Source organism: Anabrus simplex, chromosome 1 (genome assembly GCF_040414725.1).
Source record: "Anabrus simplex isolate iqAnaSimp1 chromosome 1, ASM4041472v1, whole genome shotgun sequence".
Classification (NCBI taxonomy): Eukaryota; Metazoa; Arthropoda; class Insecta; order Orthoptera; family Tettigoniidae; genus Anabrus; species Anabrus simplex.
The window spans coordinates 409,380,761-409,397,996 of NC_090265.1; positions in this window are offsets into that span (position 1 = coordinate 409,380,761).

Genomic DNA, 17,236 nt, shown 5'->3' on the forward strand with positions numbered 1-17,236 from the left:
AGTTGACGAACATCGGTTGCCATGGTCACATTGGTGTTGGGAAATGATAACGCTAATTCCAAGTAGACCCCCAACCCAATATATATAATTGTTTGTGGGTGGGTATCCATGTGGGTTTGTTCCACGTCCCCTCCTAAAACACTGGGCCGATAACCCTCTCACCCCCCGCACATCTTCTCCGATACAAATCTCCTGTCCTGAGAGACGGCGTCACCGTCCAGGAGGCCCGCCTCTCCCTTCAAGGAAGGGGAATGAAAACATTTAGTTGCATTACCTCCTACTAACTGGAAAAAATTCTGTGAGGGTAGGCCACCATTAGCACCATAGGGGCGAGGGTGGTGAAGTGGTGGCATGTAAATATGCCGAAAACAGTGCTGAATTTACAGTTTCCAGGGTCGCTGAGATGAACAGTGAAATTTCTCATGTCGTTAAAGTCCAAGTTTAGCCCCAGTTAGCATGGACGTGAGAAGGAGTAAAAAAAAAAAAAAAAAGGAAATGTCCAAAACGACTGAGATCATGGATACATGATTCTATGTTCTTGCATAGCTCTTAACGAAACGTGGTTGCAAATATGATTTACTGTCTGAAAATAAAAGTACTGTGGGGACCTAGCGCACCTAGGGAGGGGGTGAAAATTAAAAATAATCGAAAACGACCGATATTAGAGTCGAATCCATAGTTTTCGGAGTCGCTGAGTTGAACTGTGATACTCTGGATGCCGTTTAAATTAAAGTTCATCCCCAATCGAAATGGGAGGGAAGGGGTGGAAAAGAATGTTCAACATGACCAAGATTATGGATGTAGGCCTACGTGTGTTTTCCAGCATTGCTGTCAACCAAACTTCATCCGTAAAAAATACTGTGGGGGTAGGACACCCCTAGCACCCCTACTACTAACTGTCGATGATTCCCTAATTTCAGTAGAAAAGGACCTTTTATTAGGAATCCACATAATAAACACTATATAACACTGTACACAAAATATTGTTCTATCTCAAAAGTAGTAGCACCAGTTTCGGTCACTGGTTGCCATCTTCAGCTACATAAATAAAGTGACTTAAAAACTAAACATAACACACATGAACAATAATATGACATACACATTTCTTATTATTTTTTTTTTTTTGCTATTAGTTTTATGTCGCACCGACACAGATAGGTCTTTGGCGACGATGGGATAGGAAAGGCCTAGGAAGTGGAAGGAAGCGGCCGTGGCCTTAATTAAGGTACAGCCCCGGCATTTGCCTGGTGGGAAAATGGGAAACCACGGAAAACCATCTCCAGGGCTGTCGACAGTGGGGCTCGAACCCACTATCTCCCGATTACTGGATACTGGCCGCACTTAACGGGGTGAAGTATAGAAATAAGTATAGAAATAATAGATAATGGCCCATATTCATGTAGAATTTATAATTTTCGGGGACGATGAGATGAATAGCCACACTTCAATGTCGTTTTAGTCCACGTTCAGCCCCATCGGCAAGGAGAGAGAAAGGGTGAAAAAGAAAATATTAAAAAAAAAACCGAGGTTGTGGATGAATGTGTGTTTGTCCCAGCATAGCTACATAGTTTATAGTTGTCATAATCCGCATTGATTCCCTAATTTCAGTAGAACAGGACCTTTGATTAGGAATCCACCTAATAAACACTATATCACACTGTACACAAAATATTGTCCTATCTCAAAAGTAGTAGTACCAGTTTCGGTCACTGGTTGCCATCTTCAGCTACATAAATAAAGTGACTTAAACATAACACACATGAACATTAATATGACATACACATTTCTTATGAACATTTTTTACAATGTTGTCTTTGGTATAGTCTCTGTTGATTTAGATTGAGAAAAACATCCACATCTGCTATCGTTGAAGCTTCTTGAAATTTCTCCCATAAATTATGAATACACTTTAAAAATCTAAAAAGCTCTGATTGTCTATATAGACAAGTAATCCGACCGTTTTTTCAAAGTTTTAGTCAACAAAAAATTATGGCACATTCATGACTTAAAAATTAAACGAACTTGTTTACAATTAGGCCTACGTCGTTGGTGAATTACCAAATGATGTATTACACTTGGGCCGTCAAAATTTACTTTGAGAAAACTATTGTTAACACCAACGACACTGAAAAAAAATACTGTAGGGGTATGACACCACCTTGAACTCCTAGGAGTGAGGGCGGTGAGGGGTGACATTTAAAAATAATCGAAAACGTCCAATGTCAGTGTAAAATCCATACCGTAGTTTCCGGGGTTGCTGAGATGAATAGTGACACTTCGCATGCCATTTAAATCGAACTTCAGTTCCCATCGCTATGGGGGTTAAGAGAGGTTGAAGAAGAATATATATATTAAATTACCGGAATTATGGATGTATGTGTGTTCCAGAACAGCTCTCAACCAATATTGGCACACATATCACTTATTATCTGGAAAATATACTGTGGGGCTATACACCCCTAGCAACGATAGGGGTGGGGTTGACATGTAAATATAATCGAAAACGACCAATATTAGAGTCGAATCCATAGTATCGGGGTCGCTGACATAAATTGTGACACGCTGTTTAAGTACACATTCAGCCCCCATAGGCATGGGGATTAGAACTGGTGAAGAAGAAAATGTCCAAACTGGCCGATAAGACATAAAATAATTTATAACTAAAACTAGAAAGTAAACACACAAAAATGACTCTTTAAACTGAAAAAATAATTCATAAAATATCAGTGAACGTCACCACAATGAAATATACAAAATTTCACCTCACACATAATTAAGAGGTAATAATAAAATAATGTTTATGGCTTTACGTCCCACGGTTTACGGAGACGCCGAGAGGCCGGAATTTAGTCTCGCAGAAGATTAACGGGTAATAGAAACCTAAAAATAAGCATTCAATAAAGTACCTGGGCGGCGACGGGTATATAGGCTAGCTAGTTTTCAAATAAAGTGTAAATTAGTAAAATGATGTTTGATTTATGTAGGCAGCATGCTAAAGAAAGACGTAAAGAAAAGTAATGTCGTCATCAGAGATAAAAACCACGGCAAGACTACCGGGCGAGTTGGCCGTGCGGTTAGGGGCGCGCAGCTGTGAACTTACATCCGGGAGATAGTGGGTTCGAACCCCACTGTCGGCAGCCCTGAAGATGGTTTCCCGTGGTTTCCTATTTTCACACCAGGCTTAATTAAGCAAAACTCTTGAAACATTGATTTATTTGTGTGTGTGGGTTTTGTTTGCAATGTGCTGCAAGTCACGCCGACAGAGATAGGTCTTATGGCGACGATGGAATAGAAAAAGTCTAGAAGTGGAAAGGAAGCGGCCGTGGCCTTAATTAAGGTACAGCCCCAGCATTTGTCTGGTGTGAAAATGAGAAACCACGAAATAACATCTTCAGGGCTGCCGACAGTGGGTTTCGAAGTCACTATCTCCCGAATGCAAGCTGACGGCTAGAAACATTGTATAGCACTCTCCCAAACTTGATATATATGAAGGATACTTTTTCAGCTATATTCCAAAATAGAAAACTGCCTGTGTTACATCAGAAGACAGGTTGATTACCGTTGTCTCTCTTTAGCTACCCTTGCCCGTTAGAGACCAACCAACCTGCATCTCTTCCAGTAGGCTTTGCCGGGGTATGTCAACCTTGACCCGTTTACCGTTGTGTCCACAGGGGGCGTGGCGCGAGTATTGTTTCTGCTTCAGCATTCAAGGCTGGTTTCTACGAACCTGAACCTACTGCCCGGCTTCAGAGCGACTTCCTAACTGATTCGAAAGACCGTAATCACTATCAAGAAATGTATATTTCATGCCAGTCCCAAAAACTTCTTGACACGACCGACGGTCCTAATCAAAAACATCTGCTTGTATAAATACCTTTGAACTCCAGTCACAGATTCATTCATTTTCATCGACTACATTTTGCACGATGAGAAGCAATTTAGTCACCAGCCCGGCACAGAGAACCAAATAATTCAATCCATTAGGTATAACTGTTTTCTATCTAATTTAAGTAACTTTTACAGGCTTCCGAGCAGAGAATGTTGAGCTACCATGAGATCGAGGAGAGGAGCGATAATAATAATAATAATAATAATAATAATAATAATAATAATAATAATAATAATAATAATAATAATAATAATAATAATAATAGGGGTGTAATGGAAGTGAGATGCGTCGTTGCTGCCCATCTAGCAACAATAATATAAGAACTCGGCAAGTTTGAGTTCTCTAGCCTCTCTCACTTCAACTCCAAGCACGTAACCTACAAGAGGTGCCCCTGTTAAGCCGAGCAACCCAGTGGAAGGTTGGGTATCCAACCCCAGCGGGAAACTGGGTCGGCGAGCCGATCAGTGCGGGAGGATCACCAATCCGTCATTGAAGCAGGCGTGGTGATTATGCTTCATACCCTTTAAGTCAATCATGATGAGTGGCATTAACGTTAAATCTTCCGGAGGTAAATTAGCCCCACAGTCGGATCTCCGGGTGGGTGCAACTTTGATGTCCGAAGCATTAAGAAATGTTGGAAAGAATTCACAGATATTCCAGATCTGTACATACAACTGTCGTTCTCTATTAGGCAATGACAGACTAGAAGAGATCGAGAAAGAACTTACAAAAATCAACTGGAGTATTGTTGGTTTAAGCGAAGTGCGCCGTAAAGGGGAAGACTGTTTCCGTTTGAAATCTGGCAACTTGTTCTATTTTTGTGGTGATCCGGAAGGGAAATTCAATGGAGTTGGCTTTTTAATTAACAAGAACATTGCTGATAGAGTATCAATTTTAGAAGGATCTTCCAGCAGAGTAGCTCGAATGGTCCTTAAGTTGTCGAATAAATACAAATTGCAGATCGTTCAGGTGTATGCTCCCACTTCAAGCCATCCAGACGAAGAAATTGAGTCCTTTTATGAAAGCCTTGATAACACCTGCAAAAAGGGAAGTGATTGCCACTTCCAGATGGTTATTGGAGACTTTAATGCAAAAGTCGGTACCAAGAAACAAGGTGACACTGTGGTGGGTAAATATGGAATTGATGACCGAAATGATAGAGGTGAGAGATTAGTCCAGTTTGCTGAATACACCAATATGTCCATCATGAATACATTCTTTAAGAAACATCCTGAACGAAAATGGACGTGGAGGAGCCCTAACTTCAGTGTAAAAAATGAGATTGACTTTATTCTGTCGAATAGACCGCATATTGTAAAAGACGTATCAGTGCTAAACCGATTCAGCACTGGGAGTGATCACCGTCTTGTGAGAGCAAGAGTTGAACTTAATGTAAGATATGAAAGGAACAAACTCATAAGAAGGAAGAGCAACAGAATCAATCTCAAAAACCTAGAAAACAATTCGGAATCATTCCGGGCAGCTCTTCAAAGTAAGTACCATGTAACTAAGGCTGAAGATCTAGCAGAAATGATTGTTTCGTGTGCTCAAGAAATCGGGGGCTTATGTAAGGAAAGTGACCAACCAAAGAAATTCAGTGACAAAACTAAAACCCTGCTAAAGCGAAGGAGAGAAAAGAAAATTCAGACTGATCGTGACATGATAGAATATTCTGAAATATGTAAGGCAGTACGAAGAGAAATGAAAACTGACTTACAGAAATTCAGGGAAGACACTTTAAGAACAAGCTTAGAGAGCAAGACGAGTTTCAAGACAGCCAAACGAAAACTCATAATCGGTAAAAAGCAGCTAATTGCTCTAGATGGAAATGATGGTCGAATTACTGAAAAGGAGGAAGTTTTGAAATTCATCAGAGACTTTTATTGCAATCTGTATAGCAAACCAAAGGAAGCCCTGAATGGACCTAAACTAAATGATATATCTAATGTTCCAGATATTCTCCCTTCGGAAGTCAAGTGTGCTTTAGATAGTATGAAAAAGGGAACTGCGCCGGGTGATGATGAGCTTTGTGTGGACATCCTGAAACTCACAGGGGAGGAGACAATAAATCACTTGGCAAAAATATTCACTTCCTGTGTGCACTCGGCTTCAATTCCAACATCATGGAACAAAGCAAAGATCATACTGATACATAAGAAAGGAAATATTCACAGTATCAAAAATTATCGTCCTATCAGCTTGCTCTCTATTTTGTATAAACTTTTTACAAAGATCTTGTTAAATCGAATCAGTTTCATCCTTGACTCAGCCCAACCTATTGAACAAGCAGGTTTCCGTAGTAATTTTAGCACAATAGACCACATACTGACTGTAAGAGAAGTGATAAGCAGAGCAAATGAATATCATTTGCCTCTCTGCATTGCCTTTGTTGATTTTGAAAAGGCATTTGACTCTGTCAGCCATACAGCTGTCATGCAAGCTTTACATGAGCAAGGAGTGGAAGCAGCTTACATCCAAGTGCTCAACAATATCTATGAGACTTCTTCAGCTTTCGTTAATATCGGTAAATCAACCCCAGAATTCCCCATCAACAGAGGTGTCAAACAAGGTGATCCCATCTCCCCGAAACTATTCTCAGCGGTCCTAGAGATGGCTATGTCTAAGCTGAGCTGGGAAGAAAAGGGAATTAGAATTAATGGGAAAAGGCTAAATAACTTGAGATTTGCAGATGATATTGCTTTACTGGCAAACGACTTCGAAGAGCTCCAGACCTTAATTACAGATCTTGCATTAGAATGTCAGTTGATTGGCCTAAGCATAAACCTTTCCAAAACAAAAGTTATGTCCAACGAATGGGTTCAAGCTGGAAATGTGAATATTAAGAACATGCCATTAGAAGAGGTCAGTGATTACATCTACCTTGGCCAGATTATAAATATGACAGGTGATATAAGACCAGAAATCTATAGGCGCATCAAGCTCGGATGGCAAGCATTTGGAAGGAATTCTTCAGTATTAAGATCAAAAATGCCAGCAAATCTGAAGAAAACAGTATTTGACCAATGCATCCTTCCTGTGCTGACTTATGGCTGTGAGACTTGGACTCTGAACGAATTCACAAAAGGGAAACTTCGGACCGCGCAGAGAGCCATGGAAAGGTCAATGCTAGGCTATACAAAGAAAGATAGGAAAAGAGCTGATGACATCCGGTCTGTTACAAAGGTTAAAGACATCTTAGAGAGAGTACGCTCCTTAAAATGGCAGTGGGCTGGCCATGTTGCACGAAGAAATGATGATAGATGGACAAAACTAGTGCTGGAGTGGAGTCCGAGAGAACATCGAAGGCCTAGAGGAAGACCACCGGACAGATGGGACAAAGATATCAAGAAGATCGCTGGTACCACTTGGATGAGATCTGCCCAAGACCGTTCTACTTGGAGAAGACTGTTGAAGGCCTACCTATACCCACGACTTAAAGAGGCCACATCATTTTAATGATTGAAATGGCTGATTGTATATTGTATAATAATAATAATAATAATAGGAGCCTTATCCAAATGTAGGTGACCGAGCGAGTTGGCCGTGCGACTAGAGTCGCACAGCTGTGAGCTTGCATTCGGGAGATAGTGGGTTCGAACCGCTCTGTCTGCAGCCCTGAAGATGGTTTTCAGTGGTTTCCCATATTCACACCAGGAAAAAGCTGGGGCTATACCTTAATTAAGGCCACAGCCGCTTCCTTCCAACTCATAGCCCTTTCCTATCCCATCGTCGCCATAAGACCTATCTGTGTCGGTGCGATGTAAAGTAAACAGTAAGAAAAAACAGAACAAAAAATACCTAGACGTTGGTGACCTACTCATTGGCCTCAACTTACATTAGGGTCATTGATCACTGAAGCCCGAAGTCTCAGGTTTTAACCTATTTCCTTTTTCATTGCATCTTAATTATAATATTTCAACACAATTTTGTGTTTAATGACACTAGATAATTTTATGAATATTATTGAATCAAGGATAAACGATCCTTTTCACGATCGGTTACGCAAATCCATATTTTCTTAGAATCCATTTGAAGCTACGAGTTATTTTGATTACATGAAGTTCTTGAAGGCTGTTGATAGAATACAAAGGAATGGATTACAGTATTTTTTGAAAAAATTACGGGGTAATGTATGCCGTTAAGCTTGTAGATACCAGCGAGATACTGAAGAGCAACTTTCACTTTTGGGGATTGGCCAGCGTTTTACTTCTCGTTACCTCTCTGTCACTAGCGAGTGTTTACAGAACTTGTTCTGCGAAATTATGTGCCTTATTCAGTTCATATTTTCAGCTAGTGTGTGTGGAATTTATAGTAGCACACTCGACATGCCAAAATATTCTTCAAAACGGAGCCTGATATGGCAGTGGATTGGAGACAATGCTAATTTCACTAGTAATAGAAAAAACATTTGTTTTGTCAAGCCAAAAAACAAGTAAATGTCTATAATTTTCTCAGTCATAAATTTACAGTGTTATTTTGTAAAAGGCTAAAATAATTTAGAAACCTATGAAAGGCTTATGAAAATGAAAATCCATAGCCTGTTTCCAGTCATTCGACCGGGTCAGGAATGAAATGAATGAATCTGAGATGTTAAAAAACTAAAAATGGTTTAATAGAAACCTAAAAAAATCCGGATCCTTCTTATCAGAATCGCTCATCAGGAAGTTTACTCCTGCCCGGCTCTCAACAGGCAAGGGATATGTGGCACCCACTAGCCCAAGTGGTTTCAACTTGCCTATACTAGGATTCCTACCGTTCCGTCATTCTTGTCAAAGCTCCAGTGGTCAAGCAGCTTTTTGTTTTCATCAGGGCACATTGTGTATCGGGAGAGAGAATGTCCTTTAACGCCTATCATAAGGCAGAAGGTCTCGTGCAGCCTAAGTGTTAGTATTATTTAAACAGTCCAATCAATCAATCAATCAATCAATCAATCAATCAATCAATCAATCAATCAACGTCAGTGGAATGGCTTCTGTATACAGTGTACAGTGGTAGTTATTATAGAGTCTAGTTTTACCAAATGTACTTAACCTATCGGTTCGTAATAGGAAAGAATATTCATCTATAATAATAATAATAATAATAATAATAATAACATCCAGAGCAGGTTTTCAAACTTAAAACATTCCTTAGAATCAGAACATTACGTAGCCCCAACATTGTCTCTTTCATGACTTTAAAAAAGCTTATGATTCACTACACAGGCAATCTGTATTCCTAACTTTAGTGGAGTTATGGATCGATAAAAATACTAGAAAACTGGTTGTACAAACACTAAACAGATACAACCTCAGGAGTAAAGTTTCTAAATGAACCTTCACACCTCTTCAAAAGCATGACTGGAGTTCTACAAAGTGATGGACTTCCACCAATTCTCTTTAATTTGATATTAAACAAAATCATGAAGGAATGTAAAATTAGATTACACAAAGAAAAATATTCAAGGTATCCATTTGGGACAAGAAAAGGAAGGAAGATTCGAGGTCAAATGCCTTGCATTTGTTGATTATATAGAAGTAATTTTGGAAGACATATTACAGGCACAAATAACGGTGAAAACTCTACATGACACAGCTATTAAAACTGGTCTTCAAATTTCACGTGAAGAAACTGAATATATTTAACACAGACACTACCGAGAAAAGTACCTAACAACACAACATGGAAATATTCAAAGAACTGATAAATTTCAATATTTAGGAGAATGGATCAAGTCAAATGGACTGAATAACATAAACTGCAAAGTGGAATTGAAACAAAGAAAGATCAACTCACTCAACACCGTTACAACATACGATCGATATCGTTCCAGGCAAAAATCAGGCACTATACAATCGTAATTAAACCAGAAGTATTATATGGATCAGAACGTTTAACGTCGAAGAAAAGGCGTGAACAAGGGGAGCTGGAAAAGAAAGAAAGAGAAAGAAGGAAGGAAAAAGAAAGAAAGAAAGAAAGAAAGAAAAAAGAAAGGAATAAACTTCGTAAAATTTAGGGACCCCAAAACAATGAAGATATTGGATAAAAAGAAATTATGAAGACCTCTACCGAAATATAGAGAACATTGCAGGCACAATTAAAAGATGAAGACTACAAATTTATGGTCACCTTCACAGAATGAACGACAGCCTAACTAAGAAGAGTTTTGATTACATCTCCAAATTTGAACACACCACCGGTTGGCTGGAAGATATACGACGAGATTTACAACGACTGGATATCCACATATGCCATCAAAAATAACAGGGTGGCCTTCCGGCGGCAGATCAGTTCGGCGAATTTTTCGCTTTTGCAAATTCGACGTCAGCCTCGGAGGAACAGAGATAGGTAATCTGGGAAGAAAATAAAAATACTGTATTAGTCTTAGGTTCTAAGCGATCTATAATTGGCCAAAATCTTGAGTATAAATAGTTACAGATATCAATAAATTAATAAATATTGAATTACCATATTACAAAATCAAAACGAAAGCGGTAGAGTTCAGATCCGCCGCTGCGATTTCTTGACGGATGCAATACTTTTTGCTGAGTAACGACATTTGGAGCACGACTAGTGCGTCTGAATGTTATGAATGGTGTTACTCATAGGGTCAGTTGTGTGCAATAACACTTTCTGGCCCAGTGAGGAAAGCAATGGTAAACTACCTCATTCCTCAATTTACCTAGTACGCCTCATTTTGGCTCCGTCATCGGTTTTTGCTGTTTCCCTATAGCCGCATAACATTTCGTAGTGCTATATGAGGATCCAACCAGCCTCTAGGCTGATGACTTTAACAGACAGATAGTTCACATATTCTCTCATGAAGAAATGGGAAAGTTGTTAATGGTTCATATTTATGGCTTGAAGTCCGCCTGGTGAGCATGATTGAGGTGACAAGTCTCTGTGGTCTGATACCGTGGTTATCCACTTCGAGTCACGTCGGTGGAATATAATTTCACCATCAGAATGTTGGCTGGCAGGTTAAGAGAGGTGGTGGTATACTATGTCTAATCGCTGGAATGCGTGCCAAAAGCCTGGATTCCATTTCCAACCTCTCCGTAGTGCAGAGCGTCAACAGAAAGACCTGCATGAGGCGAACCCAACATATCTTTTGCAGTTGCGTTCACCGAACCCCATCTACCCCGGCGCTGCTCAGGTAAATAACTTTGTATTTACATTTTCTTATTATTCCTTAGAACGCTTTTTATAAAGTTTGTAAAGCTGCGAACATCTAAGCCAAGCCAAGTACAGCTGTCTCGACAATCCGCTCGCACTACCACACTTCAGCTTCTCCAGCGAGCTGGGTTTCCTTGCCGGCGCGAAATACAGCTACCCCAGCGAAATTTAAGTTGCTTGGTTGACGCATGCACTTGAAGCTTGCTTGTCCTGGGAGCGGGGCGGGGCTGTGGCCCCTCCCCGACAGAAATTTACGGCAACAGGCCAGCTAGCTTAGGTAGGCATGTTAGTTTTAATACTTGACACTCGAAGTGTTCAGCGCCAAACACTAGAGACTACAAAAAAATCAACATGTTAGCAGTATAGCCACTTGCACATCGTCTTGCTAATAAAAATAGAGCCAGTTTATGAAAACAATTGCAATGTAGAGTAATATATTTCATTTTTGGATTTCGGCATGCATAAAGTTTTTTCTAGTGATGGCATGTGTAGAGTACGTTTTCCGATAGCCACAGAGAAATATTTAGGTTGCCCAGCATGAGCACAGCGCTAAGCGCGAAGTAAAATAATTTTGTATTTGGTTGTCTGTGATGGTGGTATATAGTGAATTTTTGTAGTGTTCCTTTTGGATTATAGGTGAAGTCTGCGTGAGTTCTGTGCCATTTTTCATTAATATAACGTGTGTTATTCGCCGTGATATTTTCCCTCGTTTGTCGTTGATGCACGCACACTCAGTAACCGAGAGAAATTATACAAGTTCGGCGACGGTAAGATACCAGTTAAATTTTGCTGATTCAGTTTAGGCTAGGCTTTTTAAATTAAAAATCAAACAGTCCCAGTGTATTTTTGTGGAAACTATGACAGTACTATCACGAAGCGTCACCGGGTGCAACTGTAAGTACATTGTTTAAAATCTGCTATAGAGTAAGTTGTAATGGTGTCGTCACTGCCATGAATATCAATTTAGAAATATGTGCGAGTGTGTGGTTGAAAATATTAGACCTTTACACGAAAAATGCAGCCTTAGAAAATGCTAATGTTGACTTTAGAGGGTGTAGTAGGGCTACGATTGCTTGTACTTAAAAAGACATTTTTGTACCTGGGGTAACGAATGTGTTCACCGCACGCCACTGCCTTGGACACTCCCGGCACTAAAAACTATAGGCTAATTAATTAATTAATTAATTAATTAATTCTGGCCATTAGCTCCTTATATTCTTGAGTGTAGAGAATGTCAGATCGTGAGGATACTGGAAAAGGATTCTTGAACGTCTCAACAAGTCTACTGACACGAGACTATCGTATTGGCCTGAGCCGGTATCGAACCTGTCAGCTTGACTCAAAAGCCCAGTGCTTCTGTCTTCTAAGCCACTTGCCCAGGCATTTCTTAATTTGTAGACCTTTCTCAAAGGGTGTGCGCGGCACTCTTGAGTTACCAAATTAAACGTTACGGCAATAAATTTTGCAACACTGTTAATATTTTAAGCCACATTCCTGAAAAGATCACATAGGCTGTGTGTTTGCCTTTCGACAATATAGAAATTTCTAAGGGATAACATTGTAACTTCTGGTCCACTTGTACTGTAGGCTTATAGGTTTGATTGCTCAATCTGCCACGCAGTTATGGGTCTCTTTCTTCGGGAGCATAACTTAGAAAAGAACTGAGTTGAATAATCTCTCTCTCTCTCTCTCTCTCTCTCTCTCTCTCTCGGCCTGTCTATATCTTATCAAGATGCTTTCCATCCTCCCTCTCTCCCCCCAACTAACACCACCGCCACTTTCACTTCAAGCGAATGCTGGCACAGTACCGACTCTAAGCTATGGATTTTCTCTCAGTTCTAGCTCCAAATAGATACCAACGAATACGCCAGTATATACATAGCACAGGTTACGAAAGGGACACCACTCATACAGCAAGTACGTGAGTCCGTTGAACACAAAGTCCCAAACCGTCAAAGTGTGTTAAAATATTCTTCTTCTTCGTCTTGTGCAGTCTCCTCGCGGAAGGCTGGCGACCATCATGGAGTATTCTTTTCCTATTTTGCGTTTCTCGTATCAAAGTTGTATCGTGGATATCGAACCACCGACGAAGTTCTGTGTCTAGCATAATCTTCTCCGCCCACGTCCACGTTCTAGTTGGCTGAATGGTCAGTGTAGTGGCGTTCGATTCAGAGGACTTCGGGTTCGATTCTCGATGGAGTATTTTAATTCTAAGTGGCTAGTTACCTTTGCTTGGGGACTTTGTCTTTGTGCTATTCCAGCATCCCTGCAACTCATACATCACACACAACACTATCCTCCACCCACCCACGTCGGAGGGTCTGTCTTACTAGGGCAGCACCAGACTAGCAATAGCGGCACGAAATTATATATACAGTACACCCTCGTTTTCCTTCTATCTTGCCGTCTATTTTCTGTTGAATTAGGCTACGTTTGTCACTTCGGAACATGACACCGGAATGTGCTGCTTTCCTGTGTTCTGAGAAGGACGGTAATTTCCCAGCACGATGGAGTACTTCCTCTTTAGTGAAGTTTACTACCCACGGAATTGTTAACATTCTGCAATATACGAAGACCTACAGTCTGTTCGTTCTGCGTCTGGGACAATCTTCTCCGCTCACGTCCATGTTCTACTTGGCTGAACGGTCAGTGTAGTGGCGTTCCGTTTAGAAGACGCCGGGCTCGACTGTTCTTTAGCTTCTCCGTTAACATCGAACGCTTTACGACACGTCAACGAGTTTTGAATTGGAGGTCACGCTTGCACAAAGTATGTTTTAATTTGAGGAACACGCTTCTTGGTACGCTGATTCTGGTTTTGATTTCTAAATTCCTATCCCATTCTTGTGTCAGTCAACTTGCTAAATAATTGAAACAGGACACCCTTTCAGTCCAGGGTGATTGTCTGTTCGCTGATTACCATGAATTTTGTTCTCGGAATATTTATTGTAAGGTCAAACTCCTTCCTCGCTTCGTTGATGTTGTTCAAAAGGAACTGAAGGTCTTTTAAATTGTCATATATATCACGGTGTCATCTGCATAGCGGATGGTGTTTGTTTGCCGTTGATCTTTATTCATTGATTGAGGTAATGCTAAAAATAGCTTCAAAGTCTAATTTAAATGGACACCGACAAGGGATACAACACTGTCTCACACCATTTTGTATCTTGCTATCTTCGGTAACGTCGGAGCTGCCTGCTCCCAATACAGCTTTTGATCATACTGTCTGTTTTACTGACAAACCCAATGTGTTTCAGAAACTAAAATAAATAAAATTAATTAAACATATTTTCTTACAACTGAATCAACAAATGAACGGGATGACAATGAGTTATTTGTAGTTTCTAGCTAAGTATTACAGATTGTGATAACCAGCGGCAATTGATGCGCTATTTTCTTTATTGACAGCCAGCTGAGTCTCGTGCAGACAGTATGTCTCCCTAAGCACACGCTCTCTTGTTGAGGTAAGCCATTAGCTTAACTATAGGTGTGAAAATAAAAAAAAGTACACACGCTATCAAATTACCTAAAACCATTGATTATATTACCATGAAGTGATAATTATTAATTTACTAATCATTCAATTTAAACTCTGTAGATTTTTTTGTTCGTCGCGTCTACCTTCCTCCCTATATTAATTAAAGTTTGTGGTCAATAAAAGCTGTAGGACTAGTCCGGCAGGTTGAATGACGTCACAGCTAGTTGTTGTATTGACCGATAGAGTGCATGTAATGGCCGAGAAGTGACCAGTGAGACCGAACTCCTCCGCCAGGGAGCACTGCAACATCTCTGACCAGTCTGCCTTCCCTCACTGTCTGCATTAAAGGTATCGCTGTAATCTTATCGTTCATTGCTCCCATCTTCCACCTTTCCTTGGCTTTACTTTCCCTAAAATTATTGTGCTAGACGTCGAATACATTTATCAGAGCAAAGTATGATAAAAACAAACTGAACTGTTTGAATTGATCTTCATGTACAGCGTGTAGAAAAACTGCCTAGGAGCTGGAAGGAAGCGACTGTCCTATAACACCGGCCGTGATAAAGATGGTTAAAATATGGATAGGATCCGACGTACTAAATTTGCAGTTCTCCTCAGAGTCGAATTGAGCAATTAATCTTAATGTTTTAGACGTGGTCTACGGCACAAATATACCTTAGAATCCCTCGGAATGAGCATCACAATATCTTAAATTACAGTTATGTTACGAAACCTACTCCTCTGGTATTTAAGGGCCATGAAACGTCAATGAATGGAAGTCGAGTTTTAGCACGAATACAATAGGCACGCTTCCTTCCATCCTATCAATTTTCGAAAGTAACAAAGTGCCATAAGACCAAGCAAAACGACTTCAAACACTCTCTCCTGATAAATGATGGTTGCAAATTTCCATAACCTTCCCCCAGTTGACTCTGGATGAAATAGTTACATAGAAGGTTGTGTCCTATTCTCATTTTAAGTGACCAAATTCTCCTGCAATTATTGGATAGCATTTTCAGTGCATCCTCTATAGGCTGATGTGGCGAGGTAAGAAATGTAGCAATCTCTTTTTTTAATACAAACTTTTTAAAACAGAAATTAAATCGTTTATGAGAAAAAATAGACGTGTGAAATATATATTTCAAGCACTTTCTGTGCGGTTCTGGCTGTGCAACTGTTAGCTTGCATTCGAGAGATGGTGGGTTCGAACCTCACGGTCAGCAGCCCTGAAGGCGTGGCTTCTCATTTCCACACCAGTCAAATTCTAGGGCTCTACCTTAATTAAGGCCACAGTCGCGTCCTTCCGTGTTCTAGCCGATCGTCGCCATAAGACCCGTCTGAGTCAGTGTGACAAAGCCAATAGCACTAAAAAATTTTTATTAATTACTCCCATAGAAATATTATCCCGTTCATGAATTCCACATGCACTTTATGATTCCACGACGTGACTTTACATCTTGGCTATAGAAATGGACAAAGATTGTAAGTTATTGTTCAGTTCAATAACAAACACCCTATGTAGAGATTTGTCCTAGTAATAGAAACGAGAGCAGTTCTAACTCTGATAAAGGTTCTTACAAAACTAATACGGTAAAATAAACCACTCCTAACCTCATACTTAACCCATCGTGGAGGTGTGTCTTCCTTGAATCAGTTGTACTTCGACTTCTTCCTGGCCTTACTCTAATTTATTGGGCTGGGCATCTGATACGGATCTCTCCGCGTTTTACGGCCGGATGACCTTCTTGCCGCCAACCATATGTGGAAGGATGTATTCGCTACCACTTGTTTCTGTCATGGTTGCGTTGAGACGAACATAAACACCCAGCCCAGAACAAGAGGAATTAACCATGCGAAGTTAAAATCCTTGGCCCGGCCTGGAATCGAACCTGGGACGCTTCAATCAAAGACTAGTAAGCTAACTATTCAGCCAAGAAGCTGGGCCTAGCCGTACTTCGACTATCTAGGCTAAATACATTGCCAGCGATTGATTACTGACACTTATTAATGGAGCTACATTTTAACTAGCCATATCCCTGTGGTTTGGATTCGCCGTAAAACTGAACGTCCCACGGCTACGATCACGACATCAACAGTTACGAAAGTCTATAAGCTTGCTTGCTGTCTCTGCTACATTTTAAACAAATTATTTTTATTCGAGATGCTCATCCACCATATTTAAAATTGATGTCTTTGGTTCAGCAACGTGACTCACTGATACGTGTGGAGAATCTAACCTTTCTTTGTAACGGATAAAGTGTGTCCACCCTCAATCTCTTACTGTCACGTGCACATACCAGTTTTCATAATGAATATCTAGTTCCAGGATTTAATCTGTTGATACTACAATAAAATAATGTGTTATTAAGAATACTGAGTGACAATATATCTAAAACATTAAAAATGCTTATCTAAAAAGAAGTTTGGTATGTTTTATGAGATTTCACTCCTTGCTTTTATACGAATTTAAATTATATCCGTCGTGAATTATTGTCTTTGAAAGGGGGAATGATAGTGGGAGCCAGAAAAGACTCCCTAGGCCTCCATACGTAGGCTAATACCGTCGGGGTCAGAAAAGAACAAGAGTTGACCAAGGGAGGTCAGATAGGATAGATGAAAGTGAGGAGCCTGGCACAAGTAAGTGGAAGCAATGCCAGGACTCAGCTGAGGGCCCCGTAGTCTCCAAAGCTCAGAGCCCCTGGGGGCGCAGCCCTTGT